Below are 8,049 nucleotides of genomic sequence, written 5' to 3' on the forward strand. Positions count from 1 at the left end.
AATAGTCTAGTCTTTTGGTGTGACGAAATGTTTGGAACATTTTTAACGGAATGAAGGTTTTGAAGAGACACCAAAAGGAAGCTTTGAATTTTTCGAATCGGGTCACCATTAACAAAATTAAATGCAGATAGGAAATGTACGTACACGAAGAATGTATGTAAACGATTAACAATTTTGGTAACATGTTTTGTATGTATATTTAATAATATTCCATTTATTAAATTAAAATTTGTTAACTGCGTTATTCATTAGTTTCGTCGTTTTAGTTAACAAGGTTTCAAATTATATCTTTTCGTCGACACGTGACATAATCCCGTGTTAATTAATTGACGTGTTCACATGACGTGGGACACGATGTATAAATAGAGAGAATTCAGAAAATCTGCATTGTAAATAGACTGAAAATTAAAAAATCCTGTTATTTTTCGTATAAAATATTTTTTGGTTTGGCGCGATGCACAATATATGCTGGTTCCCACATCTCTTTTTCACTCGAGCAGTTCCTTTCAACAATATTTAGAGCTTTGTGTGTGGATTTTTATTCATTTGTGTCCCTTTGTATATTAAACAAATTCGTATGGAATTTTTTTGCTTAATTTTATTTAAATCATTTTGGCACAGTAATTGAATAAAAGTAAAAAAGGAAATCTCGTAAAAGTATCTTTTCAATTTTGACTTGTTAGAAATAATATGTGAATAAAATCTTGTTAATAACTTTTTTGCTCAAAATTTCGTAATATTCGTTAATATTTAATATTACAGTTTTTCGATTCGTTGGATATTTGTGTCATTCGGACATACAATTTTTAAATAAGATTTAAATATCGATCGTGTTAAAGGAAAAATAATTTTTGACACGAAACTGGTAAGTGCAAAGTGGATTCACTTGTGAGAGATTGCACAGCTGTATAAACATGTAATTGGGCCAAAGTGCTCCTACATAAGAATGTGGATAATCAGGTGATTTACAATCGAGGCATGCTAACAATAAACATCACGTTCTTCGAGTTACAATTGAGCTTTGTTGTATAAAAAGTAATATAAAAATGTAAATGTACATTAAAAATACAAATATAAAACCCTACTAATATTAATTAAAGAAATTCTCAAAAGATAGATTAATTGAAACAAATGAAATAATTTCGAACTTCTAAAGTTCCTTTCAACTCTAAATCATTATTCAAACTGTCGAGAGGCCAACTTCTTTAACTAAAACTAGTTAGAGCTGGAAATACAATAAATGCGATAAGTTTATATTAATAATAGAAATAGAATACAACAACTTCCTATTAATGCAATTAAAGAATTCTTAAAGATAGATTGATCAAAACAAATGAAAGAATTTCGAGCTTTTAAAGTCCCTTTCGACTCTAAATCATTAGCCAAAAACTTTTTCTTTGAGAGACTAACTTTTGATTTCAACTAAAATTAGTTAGAGCTGAGAAATATAATAAATTTTTATTAATAATAAAAATATAATATAACAAGTTTTTATTAATTAAAGAATTCTTAAAAAATAGATTGATCAAAACAAATGAAATAATTTCGAGTTTTTAATTTCGAGTTCTAACTAAAATTAGCTAGAGCTGGAAATACAATGAATCTTTATTAATAATAAAAATACAACACAACAAGTTCCTATCAATGCAATTAAAGAATTCTTAAAGATAGATTGATCAAAACGAATGAAAGAATTTCGAGCTTTTAAAGTTCCTTTCGACTCTAAATCACTAGCCAAACTGTCACTTTGAGAGGTCAACTTTTAGTTCTAACTAGAGCTGGAAATATATTTTTATGGAATAAATCTCTATTAATCTATATTAATAATAAAAATACAATAAGTTCTTATTAATAAATTCTCAAAGGATACCAGATTGATCAAAACAAATGAAATAATTTCGAACTTCTAAAGTCACTTTCGATTCTAAATCATTAGTCAAAAATTTTCCCTTTGAGAGGCCATCTTTTGATTCTAAAATTAGCTAGAGCTGGAAATATATCTCTATGGAATAAATCTCTATTAATAATAAAAATACAATACAACAAGTTCTTATTAATAAATTCTCAAAAAATATCAAATTGATCAAAACAAATGAAATAATTTCGAGTTTTTAAACTTCCTTTCGATCATTAGCCAAAAACTTTCCCTAAGAGAGTCAACTTTTCACGTTCCAAGAGTAAAAAAGACGAAGGAAAGCTTGAGGTAACAATCGGTAACAAAGGAACATGTTTCCCCTGCTCATCATATATCTTGTTTGTACAGCTGGAAAACCAGGCTAGCTACCTTGTTTATAGGATCGGTAACGTAGCGTGACGATAGAAAAAGCGAGATAGAGCGGGAGAGAAAAATAAAGTGGAAATAAAACTTAGCGGCGGAGTGGAATAACAATGAGGATGCGCCAGCAGCCATCAAACCTTTCAAACCTTCCACCAACTGCACTCGTCCCCGATGTAAGAAGATTTCTTCACATCGATTCCTTTCCCGCCGTGAGAAGAGCTCGTGTTCCAAAATACCCTCACCTTCTCCTTCCCCCATAAAATCTCACTCGAAATATTCCCCTTCGCGCGGGCGAAGTTTTGAATTTCGATAATGATCTTGAAAATCTTCGAATCCTACGAACGAGGAAAAATAAAATTTGATCGACAAAATTATTTAAAAAAAAAAGTGTAAGGTCGTTTTTGGATCGAAGATCCAAACATTTCAATGAATTTCACTTGTTCCTCTATTTTCTTATTTTTGAAGAAGCTGGAATTTAAACGTTTAAAGATTCTTGAGTCGGAGCCAAAATTAGAAGGCTTTTGAATTCTAGTTTAGAATATCTAGTATATCTGTTGTCTCCTGGTATTCCTGAGGTACTCTTGGGATTTCTTCAACTCGGGTTAGATTTCGAAGCAGTGGTTTGATATCACTAGGATGTTAGAGAAATTTCCTTGGGATCATAAATCGTTAAAACTTTGTTCAAGACTTACCACCTACTTTCCTGTATTCCATGGTTTGGAGTAAAAATTGAAACAATGAGAATGTTTCGTATCGTGATGTTTGAGATACGTTTCATTTTGATAATTCACATGTTGGTTATATTTATGACACGTCGGATTGATCGCGTTGGAAGAACAATAATTCAGATTGACGGGGGCTCTAACTCAAACTGGCGGATTTATTTTTAAAAGCGAACATTTGTCCCACGTCGACACCATTCTATAAGTCACAGAAGAGAGATATTGTAAAAATTTTTATGGATAGCAAGTATTTGTCTCGTTTTTCGAAAATAATTTTGATGGTTAAAAATATGGTTAAAAATATCAAATTATTAAAGGATGAGTGAATGATTAATTGTAATCAATAATTTAAATATTTATGGGTTTCAATAATTCTAAGATATATTTATATAATTAAATTAGTGTTACAATTACTTGAACTTCATTGATTAATAAATCAATTTCGACTCGAATATTCTGTTTAATAAATATTTGTTCACTTCTAGTTCGTTACGTTAAAATGTTTTCTTTGGAAGATTAGTAATTTTGATAGGATTCGCATAACAATCATTATTAAATCAAGGAATATAACTTTCTCAATTGCCTATCATCTCTCTTCAGTTTACTGATTAAATATTGAATTCAAAACACTCGAAACTATCCTATTTTCCTTCAAACACTTCACTATCCCTGTTTCTAATAAAAAAATAAAATAATAAAAATCTGTTATCTGCAATCAATACAGAAATTGTTATAACCCTTCATCATTCCGATTCAAACATTATAGAACATACCTATAACTCTCATTCATTCTCAATTCAATCTCAAATCTAATAATTCCACCTCATTACCCAATCTATCCATATAAATTGAAAGAAACCCACTAAAATAAATCCACCCAATCATTAAAAAGTCTCATCGAATGAGCTGACCTCATTAAATAACGTCCAACCTAACCTAACCTCAAACGAGAGAACAAAAACTTCACACCTAGCATTGTGATCCCTATACCTCAATCATTTCGAATTCTAGGTCCAAAATTCTCGAAATATCGTCAAAATTCTCGAAATATCGCCAAAATTCCTTTATTTTTGATCCTCTCTCTCTCTCTCCCTCTCTCTCTCTTTCTCGATCAGCTGTTTCGCGATTTCATAGACACAATGGCCACCGAAATGCTCGCTATGGCTCCTCAAACACTCGTAATTCTCTGGATCGATAAGCAGGGGAGAGAGAGAGAGAGAGATAGAGAGCTCGAGAACTGATGATTCGTCATAATTCCTAACGATCGATTTTCTCCGTTTACGGAGAATCGAACGCGCATTTAATCTTTCACAATGACGGTAACTGGTGGTACTCCAAAAGATGCGAGGGGAGGGGGGATCCTTTTTCTAACAATTTGGCGACGAGTCGCGGGGAGGAAGAGTCCTTTGACGGATTCATGGAAACGTGGCGTTTTTAGATCAGAATTATTGTGATTTCTTCGTCCTCTTTCGTAAGTTGGTGAGAGTCCAAGTTTGGTTTTTGGTTTGAATGAACTCTGGATTCGATTCTGAGCGATGGTGGGTTTTGAGATTGGACGATTCGATCGGTTGAATCATCTTCGTTGAAGATGAGCGAAGATTTTTTTTTTTTTAATTTGTTAAAGTATTCTGCAAATGGCTGTTGGATGAATCACTTCTCGAGTTAAAATATTCATGCGATAGAGTTTTTTTTTTTTTTTTTTTATCTCTGTTGAAGTCATCCGTATGATGCAATATTGGATGTTATCGCAATGAGAAATACGAATCTAGTATGTTTCTGGTATTTTCAACGTATAATGATTCGCAAAGTTCGAAGTTGTGATCAATTCCTCGATATTTTTCAAGTTTAAAGGTGTCATCCTCCTGTCACTTTCAATAAATCTAAAACTTATCATCGCTATCTTAAGGTGAAAGTTGAATATTTTCCATTTTTCAAAAGTGTCAATCTCTTTTACACATTTTAAGTTTCTGGAAGCAATAAAGGAATAGAAAGCAATCTCTCGAGTACTTTCGAACTTCACACAAAGTTTCGATCAAAACGAAATCCTCCCAAATTCAAATCGTTCTTTCAAACTTTGTATCATCATCTCTTAGTACTCTTCTTCTATTTAAAACTCGCTTCTTTTGAAAACTGAGATCGAAAAATTCGAATTCACACAATTCGATGTTATCCAAATTGTTCTTCTTTTACAACTCGATCCTCAGAAGTTAAATATTTTAAATATCATTATTACAATTTTTTTCGATTCAGAATCGATATGAATTTTTCTGGATTTTATTCTCTCCCAACTCCCTTTCACAGATTCTCTTTTCAGAAACCCAATATTCCTCTTTTCAATAGTTTCTACTTAGCCATTTGAATTTGGACTTTCGGTGAAACTGGTTCCCAAATCGATTGACTGGAAAATTCAAAGGATTCAACACACAATTGAATCCTCGATATATTACGCATTCAAGGAGGAACATCGATTGCACCGTTGGACTTGAGATATTTGAGAAATCTATGACGTTTGGACGTAAAAATAGGAAATTTTTAGATGAAAGTTTCAAAAGGCATGTGTTTCCTTTTCTTCGTATAATAATATGGATGATCATCGAATGGCGGTGGTCATTTCTTTCCTATTATTGATCGCAAGAAACCATCTTTAATTCAAATATTCAAAATCTAGAAAAAGTTTTCAGATTCGTAATTTTCGTATTTTTCCATGTATCGAGGAATATTTCGTTATTCTTTCATTTTATATTTTATTATTCTTTCATAAAAAAAATAAATAATAAATAATCTAAATATCGATCAATTTCAGAGATTGATAATTCTTATTTTTTCTTTTTATTTCTTTGGAGAAATTCAATATGGATAACTTCGAAGGTTCTCTCGATTTCATTTTTCATTCCGTTATTTTTCTTCAAATATTGAACTAACTCGAAGAATTTTTTTTTTTTAGATAAACAATAATTCCCTCCTTCTGAATATTTAAATATCGATCTACTTCAAACATGTGTTTGCACACAATTTTTATTCCTTCCGAATGAAAAAAATTCAACAAATGTTTATCGATCTCAAAGATTTTTAAATAACATTTATCGTTCGTGATGAAAACTTTAAAGATAACTTTTGATTAATATGGATGTGAATAGCTTCGTTTCCAATTCAAATTTTATATTTTTAAAGATACCAGTTTTTAAAGATGGAAGATGAATAAAGATGTAATTAAAGCTTGATTGTTAAATGAATTTCTTGATATAATTTCTTCCTCAGATGGAGGATACTTGATTATTGAAATTTTGAATAGCACGATCTTATTGTTTTATCAAGTTTCGGGTAATATAATATCGTATTTGGTAAGTTAGGAAAATTATCTTAAACTGGTCGAACAAAGTTCATCATCATTCCACTCGAGTACTCGCGGCTTGGCGCATTTGTCACTCTAAAAAAAATCCGCCTGCTTATCGTTTGCCAAAATAACGAGCTCTTCGTGTTCCAAATATCAGAGTTCGATCCTTCATAACTTTAGCCAATTCCTACTTCATCGAAGTATTCGTAACCATAAATCAGATTTCAACTTTCTTAACATTGTTGGAATATATCGTGTGTTCGAAATGTAGAGAGGTTTGTTTTAGTGTTTTTTAATATTTAATATATTTTATTTATATTAATTTATAATATTTAAAATTATATTAATTATTATATTATTATTATATTTTATATATATAATAATATATAATATATATATTATTTTTAATATTTAAAATATTGTGTCAAGTATCATAAAAATGATTGTGTTTATTTTAAATGATTTTTAAAGATATATATCTTAAAACATTCCTGTCTTCCTCTTTTCGAATTTATCATTTTCTACTTCCTTCAACATCTATTTTTATTTTGCATTCTATTCATCGTTTCCTACTTTTTGTTATATTTCATACGTTTCATACGTTCCACTTTTCATTCTTACAATTTCCTACATCCACTTTCTTATTTCCTATTTTCCAATTTCAATATTTGTGTATTTCTTTGCTCCTCCATTTCCTTGCTTCATATTTGTATTTATCTTTCCTTTCCAATTTTTACCATTCCCTGTTCACCATAATTCTCATTATTCGTTTTCCACCTTGCATATTAAATATGCAAATTTCATTTTCTACGCAACAACCCTTCACCTTTCACCACCAACTTTCCCCATATTTTTTCAATCTCAGAGCCACTTGAATCGAAATCACATTTAATCTTTACCAAACCTGCCTCCACCCTCCAACACTCAAACACGGTAAAAAGTTGAAAAAGTTGAAGCACTTTTTCAAGTTAAAGTCGTCGAATCGAAAGATCCGTCACTTCCTCCACGAGCCGGTTCCCGGTTCAAAGGACTCTTCCTCCTTTGCTCGAGAACACCAGATCTCACCTCGAGAACGTCTCCTAAATCCAGTTGGAGGCGCGTCGCAGGCGAGAAGAAGCGTAGGAACAGATCGTCGAGGTATCTTGAGGCGGAGCAGGGGGCACGAAACGTCTCATTGCCGCGCGCGAGCGACGATCCACCGCGCGAGAAACGATCGAGGATCAGCCGCGCTGATCCGCTCGAGGTCGCGCGTGCTGTCGCACTGAGTGAGCGTCGTCAAGCTGCCCTCCTGCGAACCCAGACCACCGCCGCGAGCATGCTCCCTCTCTTTCTCTCTCTGTTCGCGTTCCGCTCTACACCGCGTCATGGTTCACGCTTCCTTCGATTCGAGACCAAATTTCGATCGTGATGGATACTGGATTAGACAAACGAACCTAATGGTGGAAATGGTATTTGGAAGAGGAAGATCGGTGGTCCGATTGGTGAAACGTGACGTTTTTGGGTTTGATGAATATCTTAGGTTAGGATCGATCCGAGATCGGTTTTAAGTTAAATTTATTGTTGGAATTTCGAATATTCGATATTTAGAATTCGAGCGCCTATTGTAGAGCAACCCATCAAGTACAAATCGCTTCGAAATAATTATTGGTTTTTTATTTCAGAGAAAAGATCAGTGGTCTGATTTGTGAAACGTGACGTTTTTGGGTTTGATGAAT

At 32.4% G+C, this 8,049-nt stretch overlaps 1 protein-coding gene across 11 annotated transcripts in view; it reads right to left on the minus strand.

Moving 5' to 3' along the window:
* The window catches only part of LOC102675631 (cAMP-specific 3',5'-cyclic phosphodiesterase), a 256,477-nt gene that overhangs the window by 158,632 nt on the left and 89,796 nt on the right, over positions 1-8,049 (minus strand). For 7 of the 11 annotated variants that reach the window (XM_006610341.2, XM_031507971.1, XM_006610339.2 and 4 more), the window contains exon 1: positions 7,400-7,597. The exons of the other annotated variants lie outside the window; for them this stretch is intronic. The gene's annotated coding sequence lies outside the window, so the exon portion shown is untranslated. Of the gene's footprint in view, positions 1-7,399; positions 7,598-8,049 lie in introns of those variants that run through there. 11 annotated transcript variants of the gene reach the window in all.

Source organism: Apis dorsata, unplaced genomic scaffold, assembly GCF_000469605.1.
Source record: "Apis dorsata unplaced genomic scaffold, Apis dorsata 1.3 scaffold_73, whole genome shotgun sequence".
NCBI lineage: Eukaryota > Metazoa > Arthropoda > Insecta > Hymenoptera > Apidae > Apis > Apis dorsata.